This window comes from Vulpes lagopus, chromosome 19 (assembly GCF_018345385.1).
Source record: "Vulpes lagopus strain Blue_001 chromosome 19, ASM1834538v1, whole genome shotgun sequence".
NCBI classification, from domain to species: Eukaryota; Metazoa; Chordata; class Mammalia; order Carnivora; family Canidae; genus Vulpes; species Vulpes lagopus.
The window spans coordinates 35,493,050-35,512,425 of NC_054842.1; the positions used below are offsets into that span (position 1 = coordinate 35,493,050).

The window sequence follows — 19,376 nt, forward strand, 5'->3', positions numbered from 1 at the left end:
AAAGGACACCAGACAGTAACTCAAGCCACATGAAAAAAATAAAGATCTAAGTAAAGGTTAATGGCATGGTTAATGACATGAAAAATATAAAAGCTAGCATTATTAAAACAATGGTTTGTAACTCCACTTTTTGTTTTCTACATGATTTGAAAGACAAATGCTTTACAAAAAAAAAATAATTAAACACTGATATTATTATAACTTTGGTTTATAATGTCACATTCCTTTTTCTTTTTTTCTTTACATTACTTTTTCTACATAATTTAGAAACTAATGAAAAAAACTAATGCATTTAAAAGAATTATTAGCTTATGTTTTGTGGCACACATATATTAACATGTGATTGTGTGACATCAGCAACTGAAGGAAGTAGGAATGGAGCTGCGAAAAGCAGAGTTTTTGCATGTTATTTATATATTAAACTGTTATAAATTTAGAGTATTATAACTTGAGGATGTCAAATGTAATTCTCATAGTAACAAAGAAGACAGTGATAGGGATCCCTGGGTGGCGCAGCGGTTTAGCGCCTGCCTTTGGCCCAGGGCGCGATCCTGGAGACCCAGGATCGAATCCCACATCGGGCTCCCGGTGCATGGAGCCTGCTTCTCCCTCTGCCTGTGTCTCTGCCTCTCTCTCTCTCTCTGTGACTATCATAAATAATAATAAAAAAAAATTTAAAAAAAAAGAGAAGACAGTGATAGAATATATACAAAAAGAGGAATTTAAAGATTTCACTCAATAACATCAACTAAACACAAAAAACCCAGTGATACAGAAAATGAACAGAAAACCTATAAGACAAAAAAGAAAAAGGCAAAATGACAGAAATAAGTCCCTACTTACAGCAATTACTCTAAATGTAAATGGATTAAACTCCTCACAGATTGGCAGAATGGATAAAAATATGATCCAACTATATGCCATCTAAAACAGACTCACTTTATTTTTTTTTAAAGATTTTATTTATTTATTCATGAGAGACACAGAGACAGAGAGAGAGGCAGAGACACAGGCAGAGGGAGAAGCAGGATCCATGCAGGGAGCCTGATGTGGGACTCGATCCCGGGTCTCCAGGATCAGGCCCTGGGCTGAAGGCGGCACTAAATCACTGAGCCACTGGGGCTGCCAGACTCACCTTAGATCCAAAGACACAAAGAGCTTAAAAGTGAAAGGATGGTAAAAGATATTCCACGCAAATAAGAACCAAAAGAGAGCAAGTGTGGCTTTATGACTATCAGACAAAAAGACTTTCAATCAAAAAAATATTATGAAAGACAAAGGACATGAGATATTAAGCTAAGGTTCAATACAGCAAGAAGAGATAACAATTATAAAAATGTATACACTTAATAACAAACCATCAAAGCACATTAAGTAAAAATTGACAAAATTAAAGGAAGAAATAATTCTATAATAATAGTTGGAGACTTTAATACTCCACTCTCAATAACAGATAGAACCAGACAAAAGATAAGTAATGAAACAGGAACTGAACAACATAATAAACCAGAGCTAACAATTTCTAAGGAACACTCTACCCAACAAAAATACAATACACAGTCTTCTCAAGTGTGCATAAGACATTTTCCAGGACAGACCATATATTAGGACATAAATTAAGTCAAAACAAATTTTGAAAGATAGATATACAAAGTACATTCTCAGATGACAACAGGATAAAGTTAGAAATCAATAACAGAAGGTAAATGGAAAATTCATAAAGTTGTGATAACTAGGCAATATACTCAACCAAGCAATGGATCAAAGAAGAAATCACAAGGGAAATTAGAAAATACTTACAGGGGCACCTGGTGATTCAGTCAGTTAAGTGTCTGCTTTCAGCTCAGGTCATGATCTTAGGGTCCTGGATCAAGCCCTGCCTTGGGCTCCCTGCTCAGTGGGGAGTCTGCTCATCCCTCTGCCCCTCACCCCTGCTCATGCTCTCTCTGTCTCTCTTTCAAATAAATAAAATCTTAAAAAAAAAAAAAAGAAGAAGAAGAAAAAATACTTAAAGATTAAGAAAAACAAAAGTACAGAGCACCTGGCTGGCTCAGTCAGAACATGCGACTCTTGATCTTTCTGGGTCATAAATTTGAGAACTACAATGTGTGTAGAGATTACTTAAATAACTGAAACTTAAAAACAAAAACAAAATAAAAAATACAACATACCAAAACTTTTGAAAGCAGTGCTAGGGGGAAAATTTACAGCTATAAACATTTATACTAAAAAGCAAGAACAGGGGTGCATAGGTGACATAATCAGTTGAGCATCCAACTCTTGGTTTCACCTCACGTCGTCATGATCTCAGAGTTATCAGATTGAGCCCCATGTTGGACTCAGCTCAGAATCTGCTTGAGATTCTCTCTCCCTCTGCCCCTCACATTCATGCTTTCTCTAAAATAAATAAATTTGTAAAAAAATAAATAAATAAAAACAAGAATAATTTCAAATTAACAACCTAACTTTATAACTTAAGGAACCAGAAAAAGAACAAAGCTAGCAAAAGAAAGGAAACAATAAAGATTAGAGCAAAGATAAAGGAAATAAAGGAAAAGCAAGAGAGGAAAATCAGTAAAATAAAAAGTTACTTGGAAAAAATCAGCAAAATAGACAAACTTTTAGCTAAATGGACAGATAAAAGAGAGAAGATTCAAATTATTAAAACCATAAGTGAAACTGGGGGCATTAGAATAAAAATTAGAGCAAAACAAAGAAAATCTGGACAAACCCATAACTCATAAGATTGAATTAGTAATCAAAAATCTCCCAATAAAGCAACCCTTAGAACTGATGGCTTCACTGAGAAATTCTATCAAACACTTAAATAACACCAATTATTCTCTAACTTTTCCCAAGTTTGAAGAGAAAGGAATACTTAATTCATTTTTTAAGCCCAGCATTACTCTAATACCAAAGCTAGACAAAGACAATATAAGAAAACTAAAGACCAACATTCCTTATGAACACTGATGCAAATACCCTCAACAAAATACTAGTAAACCAAATTCAGCAGCATATTAAGAAGATTATACACCACAACAAAATGGGAGTTATTCCTGGAATATAAGAATAGTCTGACATATGAAAAGCAATCAATGTAATGGACTACATTAATGGAATGAGGGATGAAAAAATCATGATTATCTCATTTGATACAGAAAAAACATCTGACCAAATTAAACACCCTTTCATGATTGAAAAAACAAAACAAAACAAAACAAAAACCACTCAACAAACTAGGAAAAGAAAAAAATCTACCTTAGGGCATCTGCGTGGCTTGGTTGAGCATCCAACTCTTGGTTTTCGCTTAGATCATGATCTCAGGGGTTGTGAGACTGAGCACCATGTCAGGCTCCATGCTCAGTGGGTAATCTGAGTGAGGTTCTCTCCCTTCTCTCCCTCCCTCTGTCCCTCCCCCTACTCACACATGCATGCTCTTTAAAAATAGAATAAAATCTTTATAAAAAAAAGAAAAAATCTACCTCAACATAATAAAAGCCACATATTAAAACATACAGTGAACGTCACACTTAACGGTGAAAGATTAAAAGTTTTTCCTCTAAGACCAGAAACAAAGCAAGGATGACCACATTCACCACTTCCTTTACATATAGTACTGGGAGGTCTAGCCAAAGCAATAAATCTAGAAAGAGAAATATAGAAAAAGGTGTCCAAATTGAAAAGGAAGAAGTAAAATGACTCCTGTTTGCAGATGATATAATCTTATATGCAGAATACCCTAAAGAGTCCATCAAAAAAACAAAAACCTGTTAGAATAAATGAATTCAACAAAGTACTGGGTGCCAGGTGGCTCAGTCGGTTAAGTATCTGCCTTCAGCTTGGGTCATGATTCCAGGGTCCTGGGACTGAGCCCCACATCTGACTCTGTGCCCAGCACACAGTCTGCTTGTCCCTCTCCCTCAGCCTCTGACCCCTCCCTCCCCACCCTACTCATGCTCGTTCCCTCTCTCTCTCTCTCACCCTCAAATAAATACATAAAATCTCAAAATAAATAAATAAATAAATAAAAAATAAAATAAACATCTGGCTTTGAAAACCATGCGGGCTTAACTCCAAGAACTTTGAAAATTGGAAGACTTAACTCAAGGAAAGCCAGAAGATGACAGGAAACTGAGTCCCTGCCCTTAAAGAGTCAACATACTAAATAACTCAAGAGACACAATGCAGAAGCAGCACCTTGAAAAGCACCTGGGGGTATTCATGAAGGAGCTTACTGACTAATCTGAGAATATGTACTAAGTGGCCAAAGATTTCTCTGGCAACAAAAACAATGGCAAGTGCCATTTTTCCTTGCCTCCTACAACCTAGATAGCAAGATGCTTCTAGGAGCCAGTTCCGACACTCTCCGTCTACCTTACTATCACTGTATCCCATGCCCCTACATCCTCCTACAGACCACTCCATCTAACCTGCCCACCTTGGCAAAATAGCTCCTGCTCTGCCACACCTGGAAGGCAACTCTGCCAGCACTGTGCCACTTCAAAATGACTCCTGCCTTTTGGAAAGGGAAGACATAACTCCCCACCAGCATGCCCACAGTTCCTGCAGCTGAGCCTTTTAGCTGGCTGTGCAGAGAGCAAGTCCTGCCCTTCACTGTGCCTGCAGATAGAGCAGACACTAGCTGTAGACAGCTACCTAGAATGAACGCTAACCTCACCTACCAGTGAACACACAGGCAACGGGTGGTCTCTCAACGTTGCAGGGAGCAAACTATGCCCAGTACACCCCCATCAGGTAAATCAAATCATTGCAGCCAGTCAGGCTGGAAGCCAGTGCCATCCACTAGTGTACCCACAATAACTGCAACTCAGCCACAACAGAAGGGGACACCCTTGGGAGTCCCTGGTTTTGGCAACCAGAGGGGATTGCACCATATGGCACCACAGGATCTCTTCCACACAAGGCCACTACTTTCAAGACCAGGAGACACAGCTGGCCTACCTAATACTTAGAAAAAAATAGAGACAAAATGAAGAAACAGAGAAATATATCCCAAATAAAGAACAAGACAAAATCACAGTAAAAAAGATAAATGAAAGAGAGATATGCAATATGCCTGATAAAGACTTTAAAGGTAATAGTCATAATTACTAGACTTGAGAAAAGAGTGAATGAACTCAGTGAGAATGTCAAGAGAGAGAGACAGTAAATACAAAATATATAAATATTTTATAAAATATATACATATGTAAATAATGTAATCAGTAAGAGCTGAACAATTCAGTAATAGAAATAAAAAAGACACTAGAGGTAATCAGTACAGATTAAAAGACACAGAAGAACAGATTAACAATCTGGAAGACAGAATAATACAAAGCAACCAAACTGTATAGCAAAAAGAAAAAATAATGAAAAATGAGAATAGGGGAAGGGAACTCTGCAACATAACAAGAATAACAACATTTACATAATAGGGATCCCAGAAGGGGAAGAAGGAGAGTAGATGGTAGAAAATGTACCTGAAGAAATAATAGCTGAAAGCCTCCCCAATATGGGAAAGGAAACAGACATCCACATCCAGGAAGGACAGAAAGTCCCTAATGAAGTGAACCCAAGGAGGTCCACCATCAAACACATCATAGGTCAAATGGCAAAAAGTAATGATAGAGAATTTTAAGAACACCAAAAAGAAACAGTTATATACAAGGGAAACCCCATAAGGCTATCAGTTAATTTTTCAGCAAAAACATCACAGGTGGGCAGCCCAGGTGGCTCAGCGGTTTAGTGCCACCTGCAGCCCAGGGCGTGATCCTGGAGTCCCAGGATCCAGTCCCATGTCGGGCTCCCTGCATGGAGCCTGCTTCTCCCTCCGCCTGCGTCTCTGTCTCTTTTTCTCTGTGTCTCTCATGAATGAATAAATAAAATCTTAAAAAAAAAATCACAGGTGCCAATACTCCCTACCTAACTTGCTTATATCAGCTCCATCTTGCCATATCACACTTCAGTGGACCCACCCTTCTCAGTCATGCTTGCCTCAGTCCCAGTCCTGCAGGTCTCCTCACAAAACCACCAGTACAAACGTCACCAACACATTTCCAAATCCACAGGCTATAAAGGACCTATAAAGGACCTCAGCTGTGGATGCAGCGGTGGCAGGACTCATTTCAGGAACAGACTATACAACACACTTTGTTAAAACACACACTACTCAGCTGGGGACCAAATACTTCCTACAACAGGTAAAGAAAACATCTGCAGACAACTGGACTCCAAGAAAAAGCCCCAGGACTCAAGAACAGAGCACATGCAACACACACAGGGGACAATCTCTGAAGTACCAGGTCCTAGGGAATAGGAGACACTGCACTGTGGGGCATTACAGGGCCTGAAAGACTATTATCATCAAAAGCAAGAGACATAGCTGACTCCAAACACAGAAACAGACGCTGACAAAATGAGGAAACAGAAAATATGTCCCAAATGAAAGAACAGGACCAACCTCCAGCAAAAGACCTAAGGAAATGGATATAAATAATATGCCTGACAGAGAATTCAAAGTAATGAAGATGCTCAGTGGCTTTGAGAAAAGAATGGAGAACATTAGTGAGGACCTTAACAAAAGACAAAAAAAAAAAAAATACAATCAGGGACGAGGAACATAATAAATGAAATGAGAAATACACTACTAGGTAGAATAAATAGCAGGCTAGAGAAAGCAGAGGAACAAACTAACGACCTGGAAGACAGAGTAATGGAAAGTAACCAAGCTGAGCAAACAGAGATAAATAAAATATGCAAATTGAGAATACACTCAGGGAACTCAGTGACTCCATCAAGCATAACATTTGCATTATAGGAATCCCAAAAGAAGAGAGAGAAAAAGAGGTAGAAATTTATTTAAAAAAATAATAGCTGGGATCCCTGGGTGGCGCAGCGGTTTGGCGCCTGCCTTTGGCCCAGGGCGTGATCCTGGAGACCCAGGATCGAATCCCACGTCGGGCTCCCGGTGCATGGAGCCTGCTTCTCTCTCTGCCTGTGTCTCTGCCTCTCTCTCTCTCTGTGACTATCATTTAAAAAAAAAGAAAGAGAAAAAAAAAAAGAAAAAATAATAGCTGAAAACTTCCCTATCTGAGGAAGAAACAGATATCTAGATCCAGGAAGCACAGAGATTCTCCCAAAAATTCAACACAAGGTGTCCACACCAAGACACATAGTAATTAAAATGGGAAAAAGTAGTGATAAAGAAAAAAGAATTAAAGTAGCAAAAGAAGACACTTACATATAAGGGAAATACCATAAGGCTATTAGCAAGTTTTTGAGCAGAAGCTGTAAAGCCCAAAAGGGAGTGGCATGATATATTCAAAGTGCTAGAAGGGAAAAATTTACAGCCAAGAATACTCTATGCAGCAAGGCTATCATTCACAAAAGAAGGAGAAATAAAGACTTTCTCAAATAATAAAACTAAAGGAATTCACAACCACTAAGCCAGCCTTATAGAGAATATTAAATGGGACTGTTTGGCAAGGAAAGACCATAAATGAGAATACAAAAAGCAAAAAATATAAAAAGCAGTAAAACTACGTGTTTCTGCAAAAACCAATCAAGGGATTCATAAAATAGAAGGGTGCAAAATATAATACCACATACCTAAAATGTGGAGAGAAGAAAAGTAAAGAATGGGTTCAGGGCAGCCCAGGTGGCTCAGCGGCTTAGTGCTGCCTTCAGCCCAAGGCATGATCCTGGAGACCTGGGATCGTGTCCCATGTCGGGCTCCCTGCATGGAGCCTGCTTCTCCCTCTGCCTGTGTCTCTGCCTCTTTCTCTCTCTCTCTCTCTGTGTCTCTCATGAATGAATGAATGAATGAATGAATGAATGAATGAATGAATAAATAAATAAATAAATAAATAAATAAATAAATAAAATCTTAAAAAAAAAAAAAAGAAAAGAATGGACTCAAACTTTAGTGACCACCAACCTAACACAGACTAGATGTGGAAGATGTTATATACAAACCTAACAGTAGCCATAAATCAGAAACCAGTAATAAATATGCAAAGGATAAAGAGAAAGAAAGCCAAGCATATCACTAAAGAAAGTTAACAAATTGTGAAAGAGAACAAGATCAAAGCAACCACAAAAAAGTAACAAAACGGCAATAAATATATACCTATAAACATTCTGAATGCAAATGACTAAATGCTCAAATCAAATCATAGGGTGACAAAGTGGATTAAAAAAAAAACAAGATCCATCTGTATGCTGCCTATAACAGACTCATTTCAGATGTAAAGACACTTGCAGATCAAAAGTGAGGACATGGGGGAACACCTGAGTAGCTCAGTGGTTGAGCATCTGCCTTTGGCTCAGGGCATGATCCCAGTCTGGGGATAGAGTCCCACCCACATCAGGCTCCCTGTGAGGAGCTTCCTTCTCCCTCTGCCTATATCTCTGCCTCTCTTTCTGTGTCTCTCATTAATGAATAAATTTTAAAAACTTAAAAAAAAAGTGAGGACATGAGGAACATTTATCGTTCAAATGGATGTCAAAGAAAACTGGGGTAGCAATATTTCTAATGGACAAAATAGAGTTTAAAACAAAAACTGTAATAAAGGACAAAGGACTATATAATAATAAAGGGGACAATACAGTAAGACGATGTAACAATTGTAAATATTTACGTATCTAACATAGAAGCACCCAAATACAGAAAACAGTTAAAAACAAACATAAAGGAAGTAATTGGTTGTAATAATAGTAGGGGACTTTAAAACCCCACTTAAATCAATGGACAGATAATCCAAACTGAAAATCACAAAGAAACACTGCCTCTGAATGACACACTGGACCAGATGGATCTAACAGATATATTCAGAACATGCCATCCACAAACAGATTACACATTCTTTTCAAATGCACATGGAACATGATGCAGAACAGATCACATATTAGCTTTAAGCCACAAAACAAGTCTCAACAAATTCAAAAATATTCAAGTCATATTATGCATCCTCTCTGACCACAATGGTTTTTTTTGTTTTTTTTTTAATTTTTTTTTTATTATTTATGATAGTCACAGAGAGAGAGGGAGAGAGGCAGAGACATAGGCAGAGGGAGAAGCAGGCTCCATGCACCGGGAGCCCGACGTGGGATTCAATCCCAGGTCTCCAGGATCACGCCTTGGGCCAAAGGCAGGCACTAAACCGCTGTGCCACCCAGGGATCCCCTGACCACAATGTTATATAAAATTACAAATCAACTATAAGAAAAAATCTGGAAAGAACACAAATAATGAAGGTTAAATAACATGCTACTAAACAATGAATGAGTCACCCAAGAAATCAAAGAAATAAAAATTACATAGAAACAAATGAAAAATGAAAACATACTGTTCCAAAATCTTTGGGATGCATCAAAAGCATTTCTTCTTAGAGAGAAGTTTATAGCAATGCAGGCCTATCTCAAGAAGAAAAATCTCAAACAACCTAACCTTACACCTAAAGGAGCTAGAAAAAAAAAAAATCTCAAAAAACAAACGCCCTACAAACTAAAGTCCAGAACCAGATAGCTTCATAGGAGAATTCTACCAAACATTTAAAGAAGAGTTAATACCTATTCTTCTCAAACTTTTCCAAACAATAGAAGAGGAACAGAAACTTCCAAATTAATTCTATAAGGCCAACATTACCTTGATATCAAAACCAGATAAAGACACTACAAAAAAAGAGAGCTAAAAAAAAAGAGAGCTACAGGCTGATATCTCCAATGAACACAGAGGAACACAGATGCAAAAGTCCTCAACAATATACTGGCAATTGGAACCCAACAAAACATTTTAAAAAATCATTCACTGGGCAGCCCCAGTGGCTCAGCGGTTTAGCACTGCCTTCGGCCCAGGGCATGATCCTAGAGACCCGGGATCGAGTCCCACGTCAGGCTCCCTGCATGGAGCCTGCTTCTCCCTCTGCCTGTGTCTCTGCCTCTCTCTCTCTCTCTCTCTCTCTTTCTCTCTCTCTCTCTCTCTCTCTCTCTCTCTGTGTCTCCCATGAATAAATAATAAAATAAAATATTTTTTTAAAAAATGATTCACCAAAATCAAGTGAGATTCATTCCCAAGATGCAAGGGTAGTTTTATATTCACAAATCAATTAATAACATCAAGGGATAAAAACCATATGATCTTTTCAATTAATGGCTTAAAAGCAATTGACACAAAGTACAACATCCATTCATGATTTAAAAAACCATCAACTAACTAGGTTTAGAGGGAAAATACTTCAACATAATAAAGGCCATATATGAAAAAATCCATAGCTAATATTATACTCAATGGGGAAAAACTGAGAGCTTTTCCTCTGAGATCAGAACAAGACCAGGATGTCCACTCTCACCATTTTCATCCACCATAGTACTGGAAGTCCTCGCCACAGCATTCAGACAACAAAAAAAAATTAAAAGCATCCAAAATGCTAAGGAAGAAGTAAAACGTTTACTATTTGCAGATGACATATCTATGGATAACCCTAAAGATCTGCCAACAAACTACTAGAACTGATAAATGAATTTAGTAGTCGCAGGATACAGAAATCTGTTGTATTTCTATACACTAATAATGAAGCAGCAGAAAGAGAAATAAATAATCCCAGTGTGCCTGGGTGGCTCAGTCAGTAAAGGATTCAACTCTTGATTTCAGCTCAAGTCATGATCTCAGGGATCTCACGGTTGTGAGATGGAGCCCTGTTTCTGGCTCTACTCAGCTGGGAGTCTAAGATTCTCTCTCTCCCTCTCCCCACACTGTGTGTGTGCACCTGTGCTCTCTCTCTTTTGCAAATAAATAAATACATCTCTAAAAAGAAAACAACCCCACTTACAATTGAACCCAAAATAACAAAATATCTAGAAATAAACAACCAGGAGGTGAAAGACCTGTACTCTGAAAACTGTAAAATGCGATTAAAGAAATTAAGATAACAAAGAAATGGAAAGACATTCAATGCTCACAGAAGACCAAATACTGTTGTAATGTCTATGCTACCTAAAGCAATCTACACATTTAATGCAATCTCTAACAAAAAATAAACAGCATTTTTCAAAAAACTGGAACAATCTTAAAATTTGTAAGGAACCACAAAAGACCTGAAATAGCTAAAGCTATCTTCAAAAAGAAAAACACAAAACTGAAAGTATCACAATTCCATACTTCAAGTTATATTACAAAACTGTAGTAAACAAAACAGTATGGTAATGGCAAAAATAGATAAGACACATAGATCAGCAGAACAGAATAGAAAATCCAGAAATAAGGGTACCTGGCTGTCTCAGTTGGAAGAGCATGTGACTCTTGATCTCACAGTTGTGAGTTCAAGCCCAACATTGGGTGTAGAGATTACTTAAAAATAAAATCTTAACAAGAAAAAAATAAATAAACCCACAGTTATATGGTTAATTAATCTTCGACAAAGGAGGCAAGAATACGCAACGGGAAAGACAGTTTTTTAAATGGTGGAGAAACTGGACAGCTACATGTAAAAGAATGAAACTAGACCATTTTCTTACACCACACACAAAAAATAAACTCAAAATGAATTAAGGACTGGGGCACCTGAATGGCTCAGTTGGTTAAGCATCTGCCTTCAGCTCAGGTCATGATCCCAGGGCCCTGGGATCGAGCCCTGAATCAGGTTCCCTGCTGAGCAGGGAGTCTGCTTCTCCCTCTGCCACTCCCTCTGCCTGTATACTCTGTCAAATACATACATACATACATACACACAATTTAAAAAAATGAATTAAGATCCTAAATGTGAGATCTGAAGCCATAAAAATCCTAGAAGAGGGGCAGCCGAGGTGGCTCAGCGGTTTAGAGCCGCCTTCAGCCCAGGGTGTGGTCCTGGAGACCCGGGATCAAGTCCCACGTCAGGCTCCCTGCATGAAGCCTGCTTCTCCCTCTGCCTATGTCTGTACCTCTGTACAACCCCCCGCTCTCTGTCTCTCATGAATAAATAAATACAATCTTTAAAAAAAAAATCCTAGAAGAGAGCACAGGCAGTAGTTTTTCTGACATTGATGGTAGTGCTATCTTTCTAGACATGTCTCCTGAGGCAAGGGAAATAAAAGCAAAACTATACTATTGGGACAACATCAAAATAAAAAGCTTTTGTACAGCAAAGGAAACAACCAACCAAACGAAAAGGCAACCTACTAAATGGGAGAAGATATTTGCAAATGACATATCTGATAAAGGGTTAGTATCCAAAACACATGAAGAACTCATACAACTCGATACTGAAAAAAAATAATAATCCAATTAAAAATGGGCAGAGGACATGAACAGACATTTCTCCAAAGATGACATACAGATGGCCAACAGGCACATGAAAACATGCTCAATATCGTTCATTATCAGGGAAATGCAAACCAAAACCACAATGCAATATTAACTCAAAACTCCCAGAATGGCTAAAGTAAAAAACTCAAACAAATATGGACGATGTGGAGAAAACAGAACCCTTGTGCATGGCTGGTGGAATACAAACTGGTACAGCCATCGTGTAAGACAGCATGGAGGTCCCTCAAAAAATTAAAAATAGAACTACCTTATGATCCAATAATCATGCTACTGGGTATTTATCCAAAAAATGTGAAAACATTAATTCAAAGGGATATATGCACCCTTATATTAAAGAAGCCCAAGTGTTCACTGAAAGATGAATGGAAAAAGAAGATGCAATTATACACAATGGAGTATTATTTGGCCATAAGACAATATGGATGAACCTAGTGGGTTTTTTATAATGCTAAGTGAAATAAGTCATTCAGAGAAATACAAATACCATATGTTTTTACTCATGTAGAATTTAAGAAACAAAATAACGCAAAGGAAAAGAAAAGAAAGGAAAGAAAGACAAGCCAAAAAAATGGACTCTGGGAACAAACAGATGGTTCCCAGAGCAGGGAGGTGGGGAGGTGGGTATGGGGATAAGTGAAATAGGTGAAGGGGATTAAAAGCTCACTTATCTTGATAAGCACTGAGTAATACATGGAACTGCTGAATCACTATATTGTACACCTGAAACTAAGATAACACTGTATGTTAACTACTCTGGAATTAAAAAAAAAAATACCACAATACATCTATTTAAATGCTAAGTCAGAAAAAATAAAAAATAAAAATAAATGCTAAGTCAGGCTAAGACTGACTATACTAAGTGTTTACAAGGCTATGAAGAAACTGGAACTTTAATACCCAGCTGATGGCCATGTAAAATAGGACAATCACTTTGGAAAACACTTTGGTAGCTTTTTAAAAGGTTAAATATACTAAGACCCAGCTATTCCATTCCTAGATATTTACTTAAGAAAAATGAAAGCATAAGACCACACAGACTTGTACATAAAAATTCTTAAGAGATTTGTAAAATCACCAGGAACTGGAAACAACTCAAATGTCCATCAAAAGCTAAACAGACACACAAACTGGTATAGGCACACAATGGAATATTTCTCAGTAATAAAAAGGAATAAACTACTAAAAAAAGGAATAAACTATTGATATATGCAACGACACTGATGAACCTGAAAACAATTATGCTAAGTAAAAGAAGCCAGATGAAGATTTATATACTGTATGACTTCATTTATATAAAATTCTAGAAAACAAAAACTAATCTAATCTACAGTCACAAAAAGTAAATCAGTAGTGGCTAGGGGAATGAGAGGCTGGAAAGATGGACCACAAAGGGGAACAGAAGAATTTTTGGGGTGAGGGATATATGCACAATCTTGATTGTGTGATGGTTTCACAGGTGTATATATATGTCAAAACTTATCAAGTAGCACACCTTAAATATGTGAAGCTTACTGTATATCACATATATCTCAATAAAGCAATTTAAAAAAATAAAGCTTTCCTGAAAGGAAAATATATGTATATTTGAAATTATATATGGAAAGAGTGTATCACATACTTGAGAACACTAACCCATCCTAATAAAATTACTAGACTTCAAAGAAAAAATACTTGGTCATCTAGAAAAAAGAACAACTTATCAGGGGAAGAAAAATTAGATTATCATATCTCTTTGATATCGATGCTTTATGCCAAAAGAATAAGAGTAATATATTTAAGATATTCAAGGAAAAGAAGTGTGAGTCAAAGATTTTATAACAGCAAAAGTGACTTTCATGTATAAAGAGCACAAACTTTTATCCACATAAACTCAGGGAATATTTCTTCCTAAGGAATCTAATAAATCAGGTAACCAAAATGATGCCTTTTTTTTAAAATTTTTATTTATTTATGATAGTCACAGAGAGAGAGAGAGAGAGGCAGAGACACAGGCAGAGGGAGAAGCAGGCTCCATGCACTGGGAGCCTGATGTGGGATTCGATCCCGGGTCTCCAGGATCGCGCCCTGGGCCAAAGGCAGGCGCCAAACCGCTGCACCACCCAGGGATCCCCAAAATGATGCCTTTAACATCAATACAGGAGCACCTGGGTGGCTCTGTCTGTTAAGCATCTGCCCTCGGCTCAAGTCATGATTCCAAGGTCCTAGGATGAAGCCCCAAGTCCCTTCTCTCTCTCAAAGATCAACATAAACGCTGGTGATGAGCATTAAATATACTTGTAGGGATCCCTGAGTGGCGCAGCGGTTTGGCGCCTGCCTTTGGCCCAGGGCGCGATCCTGGAGACCCGGGATCGAATCCCATATCAGGCTCCCGGTGCATGGAGCCTGCTTCTCCCTCCGCCTGTGTCTCTGCCTCTCTCTCTCTCTGTGACTATCATAAATAAATAAAAATTAAAAAAAATAAAAAATAAAAAATAAAATAAATATACTTGTAGAACTAAGAATAAATAAAGACTAAAAGAGGAAAAGCAGAATATGTAATAACTGCGTGTTCTGACAATGTAGATATCATACATTTTTTTTTAATTTTTATTTATTTATGATAGGAACACAGTGAGAGAGAGAGGCAGAGACACAGGCAGAGGGAGAAGCAGGCTCCATGCACTGGGAGCCCGACGTGGGATTCGATCCCGGATCTCCAGGATCACGCCCTGGGCCAAAGGCAAGCGCCAAACCGCTGCGCCACCCAGGGATCCCATCATACATTTTTTTAAAAAAGAGTAAGAACATAAGCAAAAAACAAAAGGTTTAATGTTTTCAGTAATCATATTAGTGATGATATCAATAATTCTGATACTGTTGTGTATGTAAATATGAGATAAAACAAAGGAGTTAACTATTAATTCTTGAGAATATCATCTCCTATGTTCTCAAGAACCAGTACACTCAACTGATTGCACCATCCAGGCACCCAAAAAACCTGCAGATATTAAAAAAAGTTTTTAAGGGGCACCTGGGTGGCTCAGGTGGTTAAGCATCCGACTCTTGGTTTTGGCTCAGGTCACATGATCACAGGGTTGTCGCATGGGGCTCCATGCTCAGCTGGGAGTCTGCCTGAGATTCTTTCTCTTCCCTCCCCTCTGCCCTTCTCCACACTCACTAAAATAAACTCTTTTAAAAAGTCCAAAAAAATTTTAATTGGCAAGGCTACACTATAGTATCTAGAAATATACACTTATGAAAAAAAACCCTCTTAAACACAAGGAAGCAATTACGATAGAAGTCAGAAGAATGGCTACTAATGGGAGTACAGAAGTAATTGTGACTCAGATGGAGCAACGGAGGGGCTCTGGCAGGGTGAGCATGGTTCTACACCCTGAGTGGTACCATTTTAACAGTTTATTAAGCCACACATTTGCTACATGTGTTCTTTTCTGTTTGACTTCATAATAAAAATTCATTTTACAATTAAAATTTTATTAAATGACAATAAAAACAAAAGTAATGAAAATACTAACCAAAAGAAAGCTGGTATAGCTCTGTACCCACACTTCTGGATTCAAATTGTGGATTCTGCTACACAGCCAGAAAAGTACTAATGTGCCTTGACTTCATTATCATGAGGATCTCAAAGTATCTGAGATATCAAAAGTATGATATATGAGTATGAGTATGAGTATCAAAAGTATGAGTATGAGATATCAAAAGTATCTGTGCCTTGACCTCATTATCATGAGGATAGTAGAAGTACTTAGCTCATAGGGTTGTTACGGAGATTAGGAGTTAATATAGAAAGAAAATAGAATAGTGCCTGGCTCATAGCAGGACAGAGTTGGTGATTACAGTTGGTGCCAGCTATGTAAGTCAATATTGTTATTTAATTTCTCTAGGCTTCAGTTTCTTTACCGGAGTTTAAAATATCTACCTGATAGGATTATCAGATCAGAAGGAAATACATATACCATGTATCTATTACAGTATTCAGTAAATAATAAGTCTTTTCCATGGTCTCCCAACATCCAGAGAGTTATAGGCCACATTAGACATACCTCAGTCATAGCACATTCCTCTTGCACTTTTCACCTGGTCATTCAGGTTGATCTCAATGAAATGATCACCCAGTGAGTCTCACGTCCGAAACTGGATCTTCATCTAGATTTCAAAAAGAGAAAGAAAATTTTAAAATGTTCAACCTCCTACTAAGAATGGTCTTGTGTTATTCCCAGAGCAGGCATCTATGGTACCAATAACCATTAAACTGAAGTAGGAAACAACTGGAATAACCGCTGATGGACTTCCAAGGCTCATCGCCATGTGTCTTCTCCCTTCTTGTCTTTCCTCTCCCCGCTTTGTTAAGGTAACAAAGGTATTTAGCTGGGAGTCCAAATCTATCATCACCTATCATCAATCCTGACTTCTGGCTACAAAGGTAGGATATGCTTGTTTGCAAGGGTACTAAAATGAAGCACTTTCAGCCTGCAAAGGCAGGAAGAAAAACTATCTCAACTCCACCTACGACCAAGCCTTCCTTTTCAGAGGTCCATGCTGTGAAATTAATGTGCTGATAGTGCGCACCAGCCTTTCCCCCAACTATAAACTGTGACAGGACACGGACGGGGGAACTTGAGTCACAGGTAGAGACCAAATGCTTCCCAAGGCCAAAACAGAAGCTTTATTGGTTTAATCAGTGCCATAACACACCTAAAGCGAGATCGTGAGAATAGGGGTTGCAGGATAAAAGTTGGTTTGTACATGGCATCAAAAGCCAGATGCAGAGAAGCAAACCTGGCACTGTCCAGGTTTCCAAGAGTCCTCTGGTAACTTCCCCTTCATAGGTCTGAAGCCCCAGGAACAATCACCATTCGATAAAATGTAATTATTTTTCACCACTTTTGGGGGGCAACGCTGGAAATAATAAACCATGGCCTAGGGGATCCCTGGGTGGCTCAGCGGTTTGGCCCCTGCCTTCGGCCCAGGGCATGATCCTGGAATCCCGGGATCAAGTCCCACATCGGGCTGTCTGCATGGAGCCTGCTTCTCCCTCTGCCTGTGTCTCTGCCTCTCTCTCACACATCTCTGTGTTTCTCATGAATGAATAAATAAAAATCTTTAAAAAAAAAAAAAAAAACATGGCCTATAACAGATTTTTTCCTCCATCGAGTTACATCAAAATCTGTAATTAGCTATCTGAAAAGCATATATCTCACATTACTGCAATAAACGGAACATGCAATGCTTTCAAAGTCTCTGCTCTCTAATAAATAAATAAATAACAAAAGCTCTACCCCAAAGACATGCCAGCATGCCGCTCGCGATTTTCTTAAGGGGAAGTGAACCTACAGCAAATAAGGAAATGGGAGTTAGGATTGGATGTCATTTCCACCAGATCATTCTGCCCCAGGGGAGGGTACACAAAGGACCAGAACAGGCCTCTCCCCCTTTGAGGCAGAAGCTGTTGGACAAACCCCACCCGCCGCTTCCCACCCCCCAGTCAGCCCACCTGTTCCTCAAGCTGTGGCGGGGGGCAGGCCGGGGTCTACTTGACAATACAGAAAGCAAAAACAGACTCACGCAGAGGACTGGAATCACGCAGAGGACTGACACCTGCACAGTGTTTACTATCATTGTGGTGAGAAAATAAGTGGTGGGAGAAACCCTTTCTGTGAGGTCTCTAGGTTCCCGATCTCAGCCTTCTGACATTTCCACCTCACCGATTTTCTTCACAGGATCGATTTAGAGGGACGCCTGGGCGGCTCAGCGGTTGAGCGGCTGCCTTTGGCTCAGGGTGTGATCCCGGAGACCCAGGATCCAGTCCCGCATCGGGCTTCCTGCCTGGAGCCTGCTTCTCCCTCTGCCTGCCTGTGTGTGTGTCTCTCATGAATAAATAAAATCTTAAAAAAAAAAAAAAAAAGAATCCATTTGGACTCCGCAGCAAGTCAGCGGTCCTCCGAACCTGGAATGAGCCTAATGAACCGTTGAAAAAGGCTACTCGCCTGCTCCCTCGCGCATCCATCCCCCTTTTTCACCCGAGTCATCTCCGGCCAAGCAACCGTCTCAAACACCTTGACGCTCTGCAGACGGAGGAATCACCTAGGACACAGCCGCCGGGGATCATTCTGAGCCTTTACACTTTAACCTTCTCGACCACCGCGTAAGGCGAGAATTACCAGCTGCAGGCCACCAAGGAAGAAACGGGGGCGCCCAGACGTGAAGGCCCGGGGAGCGAGCCAGGACTCGAACCAGGTTTGCCAGGGACACCGCGACCCTTATCCTGAGATTGTCTTAACTGGCCTCCTCGCCGGGCGCCCGGATAAGGGCCGGTCAGCCCGTCCCCGGGACCAGGCGAGGCCGCTGCCCAGGACAGCCCCACTCACCTTCCTCAGCCGCGGCCTCCCCTCAGCAGCGCGCCCGGCCCGGCCCCTCTCAGCCCCTCCTGGCCCCGCCTCCGCGACCGTTACCGAGCCGAGCGAGGCTGGCCAATCCAGCTGGAGCGCGGCGACAGGGCCCGCCTCCGAACGCGGGAGCGGCGAACTCCCGCCGCCGGGGGGCGGGGCGGGGGCGGGGCCTAGAGCGGCTCCGCGCCCGGTTGGCTCTGCTCCGGGGGGCGGGGCTTACACGCGCGTAGACGGGAGCGCGCGGCGTGGCGCTTAGGTCTGCGCCTGCGCGCTGCCGTTGCACGTGCTGCAAGCCCGCGCCTTCTGTTTGCTGTCCGCAGCCACCTGGGAACTCCTTTGCCCGGAAGTCCGCAGCAAGTTTTTTTTTTTTTTCAATGACACTACAAGTTTATTGGTTATTGTACACAAATGAATGTGAGCAACTTGCAAGTATTCACTATAAAAAGGGCTCAGTGCTTTCTTTCACTTAAGAAAGTATACCAAACTGGGGCACCTGGCTGGCTTAGTCAATAGAGAATGCAACTCTTGAGGATTTTTTTTTTAATTTTATTTATTTATGATAGTCACACAGAGAGAGAGAGGCAGAGACACAGACAGAGGGATAAGCAGGCTCCATGCACCGGGAGCCCGACGTGGGATTCGATCCCGGGTCTCCAGGATCGTGCCCTGGGCCAAAG

General features: G+C 39.9%; 1 protein-coding gene across 5 annotated transcripts in view; it reads right to left on the reverse strand.

The window, feature by feature from the left end:
- The window catches only part of CEP70 (centrosomal protein 70), an 84,055-nt gene extending 65,276 nt beyond the window's left edge, over positions 1 to 18,779 (reverse strand). For all 5 annotated transcript variants that reach the window (XM_041734512.1, XM_041734514.1, XM_041734513.1 and 2 more), the window contains exons 1-2: positions 18,679 to 18,779; positions 16,354 to 16,456 (exon numbers count right to left, since the gene is read on the reverse strand). The gene's annotated coding sequence lies outside the window, so the exon portion shown is untranslated. The remainder of the gene's footprint in view (positions 1 to 16,353; positions 16,457 to 18,678) is intronic.
- Positions 18,780 to 19,376: the final 597 nt, after the last annotated feature.